This window comes from Sciurus vulgaris (assembly GCF_902686455.1).
Source record: "Sciurus vulgaris genome assembly, chromosome: 9".
Taxonomy (NCBI): domain Eukaryota; kingdom Metazoa; phylum Chordata; class Mammalia; order Rodentia; family Sciuridae; genus Sciurus; species Sciurus vulgaris.
In genome coordinates, this window is record NC_136469.1 from 145,343,851 (window position 1) to 145,358,538 (window position 14,688).

Below are 14,688 nucleotides of genomic sequence, written 5' to 3' on the forward strand. Positions count from 1 at the left end.
GCCCACTAAGGGGGTCCTTGAGCATACTCACCCACCCCAGCCCAGGTCACCCCAAGCCCAAGCTGTGAGGCCTCTGAGCGTGACCAGCACCCTTGAGTGGGGACAGAGGCCCAAACCCCTGCCTCCTGGGTCCCTGTTCTGGAGAGGGAAACCCTAGCACAGAGGTCCCCAGGCTTGCAGACTCCATCTTCACCGCAACGAGGAGGGTGGGTCAAGGTACACCCAGTACACAGGTACTGTGGCTAGGTCCCTGATCATACCACACTGATGTTCAGGAAACAGAACTCCAGGTCCAGGGATCAGCCCCTGCAAAGACCCTGAGGCAAATTTGAAGGACATAGAGGGGTAAGAGAGGAGGCCCCCCCATAAGTTGCAATTTAGGCTTTGGTTGGGGTGAGGTGGGGGCCCCGATGGGTTGGTCAAGGGGCAATATAGCCTAAGATTTTCAAAAAGTCATGGTGAGGGTAGGGGCTTCAAGACCAGTGAGGGGGTGAGCACAGGGTCCCAGCAAGAGGAGCAGGGAACTTGACCCAGATTGTGGCCAGGGAGGGCTGGTGGATTGGATTGTAGATACATCTTTTCTCATTTATTCATATATATTTTTGCAATGCTGGGGATTAAATCCAACTAGGTATGTCCTGAAGGTAGAGCCAGGTGAATTTGCTAACAGATGAAAGTGGGGGCATGCTCTCAAGAAGAAGTATGTGGGGTCAGTCCAGCTGACCTCCCACCCTGTAGAGTGCAATCCCTCACAACAGGACCCCCTGCAGTGGGCCCTAGGCCCACTGGAGCCCTGGGTCTGGCTGAGCAGAGCTGGGTTCAGAGGCCAACTCCTTCCTGGAGGGAAGTGTGCGAGTGTGGGTGGATGAAGAGGCCCAAGAGCTGGCAGTGCAGGCAGCAGTGAGGCCAGCATCCTGTTTAACCCTGGGCCCAGCGATGGGGTGCAGAAGCCTCCTGCCACCCAAGCGGAGAGCCGCTGACACAGTGCTGGCCACACCATCCCCAGCCCTGCCCCAGGCACTCTGCTGCTTGCCCAGACACCAGTGGCCCAGAGCTGCCAGCACTGACCTTGGTCTCCAAAGCCAGGATGAGCTGCCCAGAAGCCTTGGACACACATATGGAACAGGTTCTAGGACAGGGTCAGAGCCCACCTTCTAGGATATGGGTGCAGAGAACAGAGGACCCCAGAACTCCACATGGTGAAGCTCAAGACATGGGGGCCCCAGGGACTGGCCTGTGGGTGCCCAAATACTCCCAAATAAGCCTCGAGGGCAGATCCCTCTAGACCTTGCCCTTAACACTAAGGGCTCTGGAGGACAGCCTACCCAGCTCTTCGGGAGGGTGAGCCCCGGGTGTGGGCTCCTCGACCCTATCTAGCAGTGTCCTCTCAGCTGGGGTGTTGGTGCTCTGCTTCCCACCGATAGTTAGTTGCTTGGTGGCATTTCTGTGATCAGTAACTGCTGTCCAAGTCAGCCCTTGGGGTGCTCACCACGGCACTGCCAAAGAGCCCCCACAGCAGGCCTGGGGCTCTGAGGTGGGCACTTGGGTGAACTGTGTGGGGTCCCAGGCAACCCCAGCTGTCAGGACATCCAACCCTCATGGCCCCACAGCTGGGCCATGCCCAGCATCCACTACTGCTCAGCCAGAGGTCTGCTCTGACAGCTCCCCGCCAAGCTAGACCCCAAAGGCCCACAGTCCGTGGCGACGGTGACACCACAGGCCCCAACCACAGCCCCACAGCCCGTCAGCAGTAGCCTCCACTCCCTGGCCCAAGAGGCTCCTTCATACAACCAAAGCTGTGAGTGGTTGCTGTGTGTCTGCTTTTGCCTCTGCAGCGCTAGGGACCCAACCCAGGGCCTCGCGCATGCAGTGCGAGTATGCTACCACTGAGCCACACCGACACCTTGGAGAACCCTGTGGCTTCAGCATTTGGAGAAGGCCCAGTTGGGGTGGGGGTCCCAGCATGCTGGCCCACCTGCTCCTTCTCTGGCCTCATTCTGGGGTCCAGGTTTCCCCTGGAAATGGAAAAGACCAACGTGGGACTGGGCCCAGGGCGGGACACCATGACTGAGTCAGCACTTGGGGAGCCCCCATCATGCCTGTGGCTTGGGGGCTCCCCTGAGTTCCCAGGAGGATTGAAGAGGGGGAGGAGAGCACAGGGCTGGGACACAGACCGCACTGAAGAGGCCAGGACACGAACCCAGAGAAAAACTGGTCATCATCAGCCGTGGGGTCAGGGGCCAGCCAGGTGGAGAAGAAGAGGAAGGTGGCAGGCTGAGGCAAGGCAGAGTGGCCTTCTAAAGACTGGAAAGGACTTGGGACCTGTGGCAGGGTGTGGATTCAGGGGTGAGCTGATGGACATTCCAGGGGACAAGCAAAGGACCAGGGACTGCCTACCCAGGCACGGACAATAAGTTCCAGTGGAGAGCTCCAGATCCCGTAGCACCTGGCTCCACTCTGCACGCCTCAGATGAAAATCAGTTGGATATTGTGGTGCTGGGAAGCTGAGCTGCCATAGGCAGAGGCCCCGTGTCCACTTTCCCTGTCCCCAGGCTCACTATCCCACCGCTGCATCAGCCATGGGGATCAGAGCAGATAGACACTCCACCTAGACAGCTGCCCACACTCCCACACACAGATCTGAGACTGGACCGCCCTCTCTGGGGATGGGGATCCCAGGGGATGAGGACTAGGATGCTGGGCAAGGAGGCACAAGGCTTGAGGAGGGGGCTCAGAGTGGGTGTTCTGGACCAGGCTATGGCTGAGTTGGGTCTGAAAAAGGAGAGGCACGCAGCCAGCAAAAAGCATCACCCATGGGCAGGAGCTGACCTGTGCAGCTGGAGGGTCCCAGTCATGGGCACCTGGAGCCCATCTGTAAGTGGGCCTGCTGTTGGACACCCCCTGGGGACAGTCGGGGCCCAGGATGCCCAGAGGAAGGTGGTGTGAGAATAGCCAGGTAAGCCAACACCGGAGCCACCCGGTCCCAGTCCTGTCCCAGATCTGCTGCCATCTGAGCAGGAAGGCCCCCAGGCGGGGTTGCTGTGGTGTGGGCCCACTGACGCCCAACCTGGGAGCCCCCAGCCCTCCCCACCCTTCCTCCTCACTCCAGGTCCTAGCTCCCTCTGGAAGCAGCTCCAGGTCCCAGTGCCTGGCCCCTGCCCGTATCTGGGGCAGATCAGCCGGGGAGGGGCCAGGACAAGGGTTGTGCTAATCTCTGCGTCTCCAGGGATGGCCCTCCTGGTGTACAGCGGGCAGAGGGTGGTGGGCAGCTCAGGTTTCCAGCTGGCCCCTTCCCAGGCGCCGACACCTGCTTTGGGTGCGACGTGGCCATTCTGCTGCTATCACAGATAACACCTCTACGCTCACCGGCTGTCCAGGGAACAAGCGCTGGCAGCAGCTCCTGCCGGGCAGAGACAAGCACGAGGCCACTCCGGGAGGCGCGGCTGAAGTCCAGAAGCCCCTCCGGCCTCCCTTCGGCTTCTCTCAGGGCTCAGGTTGCTCTTGTCCCACAGAGGGTCCCACACACCTCCCCTGTGCTCCTGGCCACACTTGGACACACCGGCCTCTCAACCTGTCAAGCAAAGTCACCAGAGGGAGATGAGTCCTAGGCCAACTCCCAGGCTGGACTGGGATGTCTTCATCCCAGGGAGGGGGACCATTGGATCTTTAGGTAGCGGAGACACACTTAGTCTTGGTGTCTGCCCTTTGAGGGTTTGGGAGGGAATGAGTGGCTCAGTGGCCGGCCCTGGGGTCCAGTCATCTCTGGGTCTTTAGGTGTGCATGTCCAGCGCCCATGGCTTTGTGTGGCCAAGAGCTGGCATGTCAGTTTTCCACCTTGGCCTTTGCAGCTCATTCTCCCAGTAAACTGGGTCAACTTGTGGCCTCCAGATCCCTCTGCACACACAAACTTGGTCTGCACTGCCGCACACCACAAATATTTACTGAGCTCTGACCCTGCTAGGGGGCCGCACTTAACCCCTTACCCCTAGGGCCTATGCTTACCCAGGGGCCACATGTGGGTGAGTGTGTTCCCACATCCACTGTATATGCGCCCGCACTTCTGGGATATGGGGGGGTCCAGGGCAGAGGCGTTGGCAATGCCCCTGCAGATCAGATGTATGCAGTCAGCCAGCAGGGTCCGGGTCATGGTGCACCCATTGGTTGCACCCAGCCCCCCATGCCTGCCCAGAGCCCCCAAAGGCATGCCTGTTTCTCCTCTCTGGGCATCTGCCTGCCAGAGCTCCTGTTCACCCCCTTTCAGAGTCAGGCCCCTGAGGCCACAGTGTATAACTGGAGGGAATAGGGGCTGTACAGTAAGCCAGACCTGAAGACCCCAGCAAAACTACGAGGCCCTAGAGCTGGGCAGGCTGCGGGAGGGAGGGAAAGGCCCCTGGCCACAATGCTGGACCCTCATGGACACCACCACACCCAGGCCAGATAAGCCCAGATAGGGTGAATCCTTCAAGTCACACAGCACAGCAGGCTTGGGAAGCAGACGGGGGTGCTCCTTGCAGAGCTCCCCAACCCCATGCACACAGGCCCTCCCAACAGCTGTCCATGATGATCTGGCCAGGGACCCTCCCAGGGAATGTCCACTCTTGCCAGTATTGTGATGCATGAGAGCTGTACCAGGGCACCTTGCATAGCCACCCAGTGACCTGAAGACTCTTAGAGGGAGGTTTTCAAAGCCCATGAGCCCCAGGAACCTTCCAGTCTTAGACTGTATACCCAGGAAGAGTCTCTGGCAAATTTTCTTGGTCCTGCCCCCATCCCTATGGCTGCCCAGAGTCTGCACAGCCAGGAATACCAGGGCCTTGGGACACTCAGCTCTTTGCCTGCCCTTTACTCCCCAGCCCAGCCTGGGTGGAGTGCAAAGAGGCACCCCAAATCTAAGCCCCAAAAGGAGCCAGAACATGCCCCCCATTGGCTTCTATCCCACTGCCACCAGGCAGCCCAATGAACAATGACCAAGTGAGAGGAAGTCCATCTGGGGCTGTGGCCGTGGCCTAGCTCCACAACCTCAGGCACCTGATCCTGACTCCACAGCATGGCCTTTGGGGGCCTGGCCCTTGCCCTTTCTGTGGGCATCTGGACTTCGAGCGTGAATTCTACAGCCTGACAGAGGCTGTGCCCTGAGCTGGGCTCTTCGCTGAGTCCAGCACTCCTCCTCGGGGCAGCCACAGAGCTCAGCCTGGCAGGTGGGCAAAGGGGGGTTCCTTGGGCCTCTCCCTGGGAATGGACCCAAGTCACCCTTCCTGAGTTGACTCCGCCCCCACCCCCACCCTGCCCCCTGGCGCTGAGCCCAGCAGCTCACAGAGCTCATTAGCACAGCAGCAGCCCCGCCGAGCTCACTTTAATTGGGGCCGGCGGGACGTGAGAACCCAGGGACCCCGTGCCCGGGCCGCAGGGGGAGGGGGCGCCCGCCTGAGCTGCCTGCGGCGGCGGCCCCAGATTAGTGAGAGGCTCAATGGGCCCAGCAAGCGGTAATTAAAACTGCCCGCCTGGGCTGAGGCAGCCAAGGGAGGCTGTGGCCCTGGCCCCAGTCCCACCCGAGAGCCTGCTTGGCCAAACTGCGTGGCATGTGCCCTTCGCCCACGAGTCCTGGAGGCCACACCTGCCCCTCCCCACAGCCCTCCAGCTCCCCTGCCAGGGGACCAGGCTAGCTGCTGCACAATGGTGCCTTCCTCAGTCTCCCTTGCTGGACGTTAGGTCCACCAGGTCCTGCCTGAGGCAGGGTGTTCAAAGGCTGTGGTAAAATGAGGAACAGAAACAGATCCTGGCTTGTTGTGGGTGCCAGGGTGTGGCCAGCCCCTCCAGGGTCTTCTGGGCACCCCTGCAGGCTGCCTCTGCACTGGGGCTCCCTGGGATGGCCTGGAGGCCTGGCTGGGTGGTAGATACTAGGCCCAGAAGGGTTCGGTCCAGATCCTGGAGCTTTAAGTGAGCAGGGGGCAATTTCATGAGGCCTGACTGAGCCCTGCTGGGCAACAGCTGCAAGGACCCTTGGGCCCCTTGTTCCTCTTTCCTTCACCTGACCTACCTTCCCTGGTCCCCACCTGGGCCAAGACTAAGGGGCCAGATTGACCCAGCAGGGCCAGGCTAATGGTGCATGGGGCACCAGCTTCCCTTAGGCTGGACAGAAGAGCAGTCCCAGCTGACCCAGAAGCTCCAGAAAGTTCTGGAGGTAAGCTGGACTGGCCAAGAAGGGAGGGTGGCCAGGCTGTGGTGAGAGGCTGGAGGAAGACCTGGGGCCTGGTCCTGACATCCTCTCAGTGGGAAGTGGGGCACCTGGGGGTCCTCGATTGGAGATGGGCCAGCGGGGCCACTCCTCTTGGCGGGTTGCCTCCACACCAACCCAGTCATTACTCGATTGGGTTTCCCAAGGCAAACCCCAGGCTCCTTGTGGTTTCTCCAGAGTCATGAGATCCAGCTGGGCCTGTCCTTGTCCTGGTCAGGAGAGTGGGGGCCTGTAGAGGGCACAACGCTGCTTTTCTCCTAGCTTCCCAGAGGCAGAAGGGCTGGCCAAAGATGCCTCTGGTCAGGAAAGGCAGGACTCCTGGACTCAAGGCATCCCAGTGGGGCTCAGCAGGACCCAGGAGCCTCTGCCTTGGGCTTGGGCAGGCTTTGTATGTGCCTCCATAGCTGGGGTGCCCCTCAAGCCCCACAGATAGCTCCCCTGCCCCCAGCTGATCCTGACCCACAGGGGCACAGGGTGGGAGGTCTGAGAAAACAGGTTGCAATGTGTATCAGTGGCATATGGGGATGAGGGACAGCTCTGTCTTCTCTCAGGCAGGATGGCAGGGTTGATGAGGCAGGTCAAGGAGACACCTGGGGCCATCTGGGCTCTGAGGGCCATCCCTCAAAGACACATAGGTGCCCAACAGCATGGACACACAAGTGCCAATGCCTGGCCCTACCTTGGGGTGCCTCCTGCCCAGCCCTACCTTCCATGTGGTGTCTGGGTCATGGGCGGGAGGCAGGGTCCTGTCAATATTTTACCACCACCCTTGAGAGGCCATCGTGACTCTGGGGTGTTAGCAAGAATAGGGGCCTCCTGGGGCGGTCAGCTCAACACACGCCCGCCTGGGTCAGGTTTGGCCACATTTTTTCTTGGAGTCTGTTGCTTCTTCTGATTAAGATGTTTACTCTCCTGGGGCAGGGGCGCTTGCGGAGGAGCATGTGCATGTGAGGACATGCGTGTGCATGCGTACATGCGTCCATGTGGCTGGGTGACCAAAGGCAGGTCCCAGGTGGCCTCTGGCACTGCTGATCAGCACTAAGCAGAAACAGAATGAGAATTCAGGGAGGGGAGGCCAAGCCCAGGCCACAGCCAGGAGGCAGCAAGACCAATGATGAGTGAGGTTCAGTCAAGACCCCAACCCTAGTCCCGGGTCAAGCTGGGCAGAGGTTAAGGCTCCAGGGCCAGCAGTCCCCTGAGCAAGCAGGCAGCTGGAGTTTACTGAGCCAGGTGAGGATGGGAGTGGAGATCCAGGCCCTGCTTCACACCTGCCTGAAGCATGATCCCAGGTTGCTCCACACCCTGGACCTCCATTTCCCCATCTGTAAACTGGGAGTAATAACACTGCTTTCTGTGGCTTATTCTGAGTGAGTCCTCCAAGTTCTGGAGACAGTGTCCTTTGGTCAGCAGTTTCTCCTCTGGCTCCTGTGTGTGTGTGTGTGTGTGTGTGTGGTGGAGTGTCCCTCTGGCCTTGACACAGAACTTATTTTAAAGAAAGGGTGGGCCAGAATTGGAATTGAGGGAGGGGTACTAACCTACACATGTACCCCTGGGACAGGGGTTCCAGGAGAAGAGGGGCTCAGGGACAGTGCCCAGAGCTGAGCTTGGGAAGATCGAGGCAGGTCACTAGGACAAGGCAGCAGTGGCTGCGGGAAGGGTGGAGGACAGGGCCTGGAGGTGGGGGTGGGAAGGGGGCGGGAGGGCGGCCTAATGGGCAGTACCCAGATCCCCGACCTGGAGACCACTTTGGACTAGGGGGCTGGAGACCTCCCCTGCAGCCGTGGGGCACGAAGATAAGTGGGCATGGGCTTGCCCCACGCAGCCGCCGGGAGGCCGGACGTCCAGGTCCCCGCTGGCCCAGGCCGCCTGCCACCCCAGCAGAGTGAGCCGGGAGTGCGCGCCAGCGCAGGGCGCGGGGCTCGGCCGCGGGGCGTGGCCGGGAAGGGGCGCCCCGGGAGCCGCTCAAAGGCCGCTAATGTTCGCTAATCCCGGCCTTTCAGGCGGCCGCGGCCCGAGCTGTTGGCCCAACAACAGGCGGCTGAAAGCGGAGCGCGGGGCGCGGGGGCTCTGCCCCGACGGCCCGCCCCGCCCGCCGCCTCCCCGCCACGACCCGGCCTCCGCGCGGTCCCGGGGACTCCGACGCGGGGCCCGGGGCGCGGGGCCACCAGATCGGGAGGCCGGGGAGGCCGGGACGCCCCTCCGCGCGCAGCTCCCAGGCCCGGGCGGGCGCGGGGCCCTTGCAGCGCAGACGCACGGCCCCTTCGGAGCGTGACCCCGGCTTTCAGCGCCGCCCCTGGCCCGGCCCCAGCGCCTCGTTAGGGATTTAATTAAGAAGCCGCCCGGGATTTGCATAATCTCCGCGCCCGGCTGGGAAGCCCCGGGAGGGGGCGGGAGGCGCGGGCTGGGCACGTCCATGTGGGCGCGGGTCTCCCCGCCTGAGCCCAGAAATGGCCTGGAGGAGGCAGGAAGGTCCCTTTCGTGTTTAGGCCAGCCTTGGAATTCCCCATCCGGACCAGAGGGTCCCTCCGCCTCCACAGTCCACCAAGTTGTAGACCCAGCGCGCGGGAGGGCACTCGGGGGGCCCCACGCACCTCCCTGGGCAAATAGTGAGCGCAAACATTCCAGCCCCAGCCCTGCCACGTCCTGGGGAGCAGCAGGCCCTGCCCCTGTCCCAGGTCCTTGAGAGCAACCTGCCCCCACCCCCCATCTCTGGTGGCAGCCAGAGGTCAGGCCATCAGGGGGCCCAGGGTAGGGGCAGAGTGAGGGACAGGGCATTCCCCCATACACAGTGCCTGGCCTGAAGAAGCAGGGACCAGACTGGGCACCCAACTTCTGACCAGAGCTTCTCTGCTGACCATTGAGTACATGCACTTGAATCTGTGAGTGGAGGCTTCTGGGGCTGATCTTCTGGGCCTTGAGGCTTTTGACTAAGCACTGCCCCAATTCATTAGAGCCCAAGACTTGCAGGGGTACCTTCTGCACCCGTGACTGTCCAGTTGGGAAGACAGAGGCATGGGTTACAGGGTTTGCTTTCAGTGACTGGGTCAAGGGAGGGTGGTACCTCCTGCCCCCACTGCCTGCTGCATTTCACACAGGGCCTGGCACCAGCAGCCCCCTCCTGGGGCCTGGCACCCGCCTGCCCTGCGGGCATTCCCACAGCCTTCAAAGGGTACCGCGGGGCCCAAGAGGGGCAGGGCTTTTCATCTCCTGGGTGGCTGGATGATCCCTGGGGGCATGGGTACCTCCCAGGCCCTGCCCCCTCCCAGTGCCCTGGTTGTACCCAGCCCCCCAAGGCAGCCTGAGTTCTGCCCTCCACATGAGGGAGGGGCCCTAGTGCGGGGTTGCAGGGTGGGAACAGGGTGCTGAGCCTGGCATCCTGGCCCAGGGCTGGCCTGCAAGAGTCTGGAGTTCTACCCCTCCCGTGCCTGACCCTCGGCCTCACTGTGCATAGCCTCAGTGTGAAGAAGGTCACTTTCATCCCCAAATCACCCTACTGCAGGGACTCTGGGCCACGAGTCAGAATCCTAGCCCCCAGGGGCTAAGGCTAAGCACCACATCTTCACTCCTGTCTCCTGCTGGGGCTGTGCTCCCTGGAGCCTTGCACCTATGGGCCACTCAGGTCTGGCTTCTTATCATCCCAGTCTTGTCAGGGAGTCTGCTCCTCTTGGGAGCCCACTGGACGCCACACACTTCCTGACTCTTCTGCGCTGACATTGCTCTCGGGATGTGGTACCAGCCCTTCTTCACACACTGTGGGTGTCTCAGTTCTAGGACCCCCCACCCAGCGGGAGGATGATGAGACTTGGTGTCCTCCTGGGTTGCCATCTCCCCCTGACTGTGTGGCCTGTCTCTGTGCCCCTTTCTTCACTCCTCTGGGCCTGTCTCTACACCCCTACAGGGCACCCACAGCAGGCACCAGGTCAGGGGATCCCAGGAGATACAAAGATGTGCTGTTGATAAATGCTCAGCACCACCTGAGGTGTGAGCAGTAGCTCCAGTAAGGAGGTGGGCTTCATGGGTCACCCTGTGAGGCTTGCCTACAGAGCACCTCACTCTGCCGCCTCCCAGGAGCAAAGAGCCCAGGTTAAGCCCAGAGGAGAGCTCTGGTCAGCATGAACCATGGTGCCCTGTTCTGGCCGGGTCAGATCTGGCAGCTTCCTCTGGGCTGGGTCTCGAGGGATAAGTGGCGCTCAGGAGGGTGGAAGAAGAGATAGAACACAGACAGACAAGGACAGAGGGCCAGAGGGGTGGGATAGAACCAAGCTGAAGCCAGTCCTGGGCTCTAGGACTCCAGGTTGTCTCAGGAGTTTTGCCGAGCCCGGGGACGCTGGGGATAGAAATCTGCCTGGGAATATCATATTTCAATTCCTGGCAGGCTCCTCCTTCCACCAAGCCCAGCCTTGTCCCTCCACTCATCTGAGAGTGAGGCCTGGCACACAGGAGGACCCTCCCTAAAACACAGGGACCAGAAGCCAGGGGTGACCAGGGACAGGGCTATCCTAGGCCAGGCCTGGGTCCTGGTGTGTGGGCACTGGTGGAAGCAGGAGCACATAGCCTGGTGGAAGCAAGCGGGGGCCTCCCAGGGCAGATGGGCTTCAGCTCAGTGAGGCCCCGTGGACGCCAGCTCTGGCACCAGCCCTGTCTTCAGCTCGAGGGTCTTGGAAGCCCAGAGGGCACAGGCACAGTCTCCTGCATCTGCAGGAATCAGGAGACCCTGGCCCCAGACAGGTCTTCCCTGCCCATCTCAGAGGCTGAGCCCCTCCACTGGACTCGAGTCCTGCTTGTTCCAGGTACCAATCTGCTGTGTCCCTTGGTGTGTCGCAAAGGGGCCTAGGCCTGCCCTCCAGTGGGGCAGACAGAAGGGATATGGTGTGGCTAATACCACACAGCGAGTCCCTTGGTGTGTCGCAAAGGGGCCTAGGCCTGCCCTCCAGTGGGGCAGACAGAAGGGATATGGTGTGGCTAATACCACACAGCGAGCCCAACCTGGGTGCAGCCCCCACTGTGACTGTGGGGCCAGGGGGCTCTGAGGAGGCTCTGAGGAGGATGGGGCATAAGCACAGTGGCAGGGGGCTCCACTCAAGGGAGCTGATGCAGGAATGAGACATAGGCACTAGGTACGGGGGACACCCAGGAGGACAAGGTGCGGCAGGAGCAAGACTCCACACTCAGGCCCTGGTCCCTTCCGCCTGCCCATCAGGTCTGCAGGCCACCCCCATTTTCATCTTTCCCACTAAATCATTTGTTACCACAGGCTCCCAAAGCCCCCTCCTCTTTCCTCCTGCCAGCTCCCTGGTCCCCCAGGCCCTGGGGAGGGTTCTCGCTGTAGGAACAGTTTTTTGTCCCAGTGGGGGCTGTCCTGGGTTTGTGCCACCACAGCCACTTCCCCAGGCAGGGCCTGCGTCGCCTGGCCCCTTCCTCCTCTGCCCAGCCACCTAGGCCCCCAGCCCTGTCTGAGGGAGCACTGGGCAAAAGGGGTGAGGTGGCTGCCCAGGCACCGGGCTCTGGGCCCTGACCTGCTGCCTGGGCGCAGGCTAGCTGGGGCTCAGGGGGGCCCAGTTGAGTCTCAGCTGCGGGGCCAGGCGGAGGCCACGAGCCTGCAGGCTTGGGGTGCGCAGCAAGCCCCCCACCTGGCTCTTGTGCCTGGAGCCAGCCATTCCTGAAGGGACCTTTCTGTGAGGCTCTGGGCGTGGCAGGAGCCCCCGCCTGCCTGGTGCCCAGCCCCTCTGCCGGCGCCTCGCGGCCGGGCAGCCACAACCCTGATGTTGCTTTAATAAAACAAAGTTTTTCTTTCGTGCCCGGCCTCCAGTGGTGAAAGGGCCGATTTACAGAGCCCGCGCCCCCTCCCGGCCGCCCCGCCCGCCCTGTGGTGGCGCTGGCCATGGCTGTGGGTAATTTATAGCTTCAACTTAGCACACTCGCGCTGGGCCAGCCCAGCGCATGACTGGGGCCCTTTATCCCGGCCCCCCGCCGGCCTGGAGGTCGGCTCACAGGCCCCATTCACGGCAGCCACACGCTGCCTCCCGGCCACGTTCCTTGTCCAGGCGTTTGGAAACCCGCGGAACCCCGTGGGTGAAAACAAACCGGCTGTTTGTGCCCGGGCTGCTGGCAGCCGTGCCCCCAACCCACCAGGCCCGCTGTCCCTCCCCGGCCCAGCCCCCAGGACCTCGAGGCCCCTGACCCCCGTTCCGCAGGTGAGGAGACCCAGCCAGCCTGTTCCCTCCAGGGGTAGGGAGGACTCCAGTCAGGCCCAGCGGCATTGCGGTCCCCGGAAGCTCCCAGGCTCAGGCCTCTGCCAAAGCCCAGAGTTTTCCTGATTTGTCACATACTCTTGGAGTGGCCCATGCAGGCAGGGTCCAGGAGGGGCCTGTGCCCCATTCCAGGACCACCAACCCAGGGGGAAGGGTGAGGTGCCCATCCTAGGGCCAGACCTCTTTCTAGAGGGGGAGAGCACAGCTAAGAGGACGGGGGTCCTGGAGGGGGGCTGACACTCAGGACCTTGAGTGGGCAGAGATCAGTGGTCTCTAGAGAGCCTGTGACCGAGGCTCTGGAGTGGCTGTTGCTCATGACACGGGAGCATGCAGCACTGGCCTGACATGGGTACCCACCACCATGACCCGCCGGCACTGCTGCACAGGCCTGGCCCTGTCTTCACACAGGTCCACATGCACACTGCCTCCTGCCCATCTGTGCAGACACATGTGCAGGGTCCGGCCGACGGGACTTGACCCCGCAGAGCAGGCGCGAGTCTCCCAGCCCCTCTCCATCCAGCTCCGCCGGTACCTCCTCTGTCCTTCCAGTGGGCCAGGCCTGACCTCCTGGAGTCCTCTGTGCCTGCCCACCCTGCCGGGGCACCCTCTAGGCTGTGACTCCTCTCTGGCCTACCTTCTCCTCTCTGGGACCATCACAGGAACCCTCACTGGTCCCTGTGTCCACCCTGGTTCCCCACAGTCTGGTCTCCCACCAGACCTAATAGGGTGCACCTTCCCCTGCCCAGCACCTCTTGTCTGCCAGGGATGGGGTCCCCAGGGGAGAAGTGGCTCTCCAGGGTAACTCTGTCAAGCTGGGCCTCCCAACCTGAGCTATGTGGAGAGACTGTGGCCTCCGACAGGAGCAGGAACCAGCACTGCCCATTTCCTGGAGTCTGTCCCCTGCCCAGCAAAGGGCGTACAGGCAGAGGCCGTGGCCTTCCTGAACGGAGATCCAGCACCTGGGGGCTGCTGGGGGCTCTGCTGAGATGGGGCTGGACGCTTCGAAGGGCTCCTTCTCTCCCACTCCCCAGCAGCCCTGCCGGGAGCCCTGTTTGCAGGGGGCTGCTCGTTTCTGGCCCTGAACCTTGAGTGCTGTCTGGAGGGTTCCCAGTGTGGCTCTGATAGCAACCCTCTGTCTGCACCCCTTTCTGTAAGAACCTCAGGTAGGCTGCTGGGGCCTTGAGTAGGCACCGTCAGGGCTGCCCTCAGGGTTCTGTCCTCTCCAGACCCTCCACCCTGCATGCTGTGCCTCCGACCCTGGGATCTAGGGTGAACCACTCTCCTCACTTATGTCAAGAAGCCACAGAGAAGCCAGGTGTGGTGGCCATGCCTATAATCCCAGCAATCTAGAGGCTGAGGCAGGAGGATCACAAATTCAAGGCCTGGCTCAGCAACTTAGAGAGACCCTACCCTAAATTTGTTTTTTAAGGGATGGTGGTGTAGCTCAGTAGTAGAACACCACTAGATTTGATCCCAGTATGGGAGGAGTCCTCAGAGACACCTGCCCATGCCCAGCCTCCTCCTCACCCAGATGCCCCTCTTAAGGTGGAGAAACTGAGGCAGCAGGGTGACCCCTTGGGGAATGAGGTGGTGGCCAGCATGTAGCTCTCCTCATGTCTCCACAGGGCTTCAAGTCCCCTCTGCTTTTTGGAGGCAGATATCTGTGAAGAACTTGGGGGGGAGGTCACCAGGTCCACAGGGAAGTGATGGTGGATGGGTGGATAGGATGTTCCAGGCTGGTGTCCAGCTGCCACCTCACCCAGTCCCCAGCCTGCCCAGAACCTCTGCAAGGAGCAGGGAGCAAGCTTTGGGACACTTGGCCCTGTGTCTTTGGTGATAAGACTACTTTCTTCCCAGGTCTTGTGGGATAGGGTGGCAGGAGGCCTGGGAGAGGGCCTGACCAGTGCTGGGTGGGCCCAGCGTGAGGGCCCGACAGGGTTAATGAGCTGCCTCTGCTCCCACACTGTAGCTTGGTCATTAAAACCCCATCTCCTGCCTGTGTCCCAGCCCTCCCAGGGCCTCCTGGGGCCTTTGTCTCTCTTTCTAAGGCTCTGACAGGATCAGGCGGGTGGGGGCCTCAGGAAGAGGGGGGGCAACAGTATACAAAGCCCCCACCCCCCTCAACTGTGGCCCTGGCGCCTCCTCTGCCAGGATGCCAGCCGGGAGCCACTCCCAGGATGCCCTCCTTGGGGGCTGGCACGG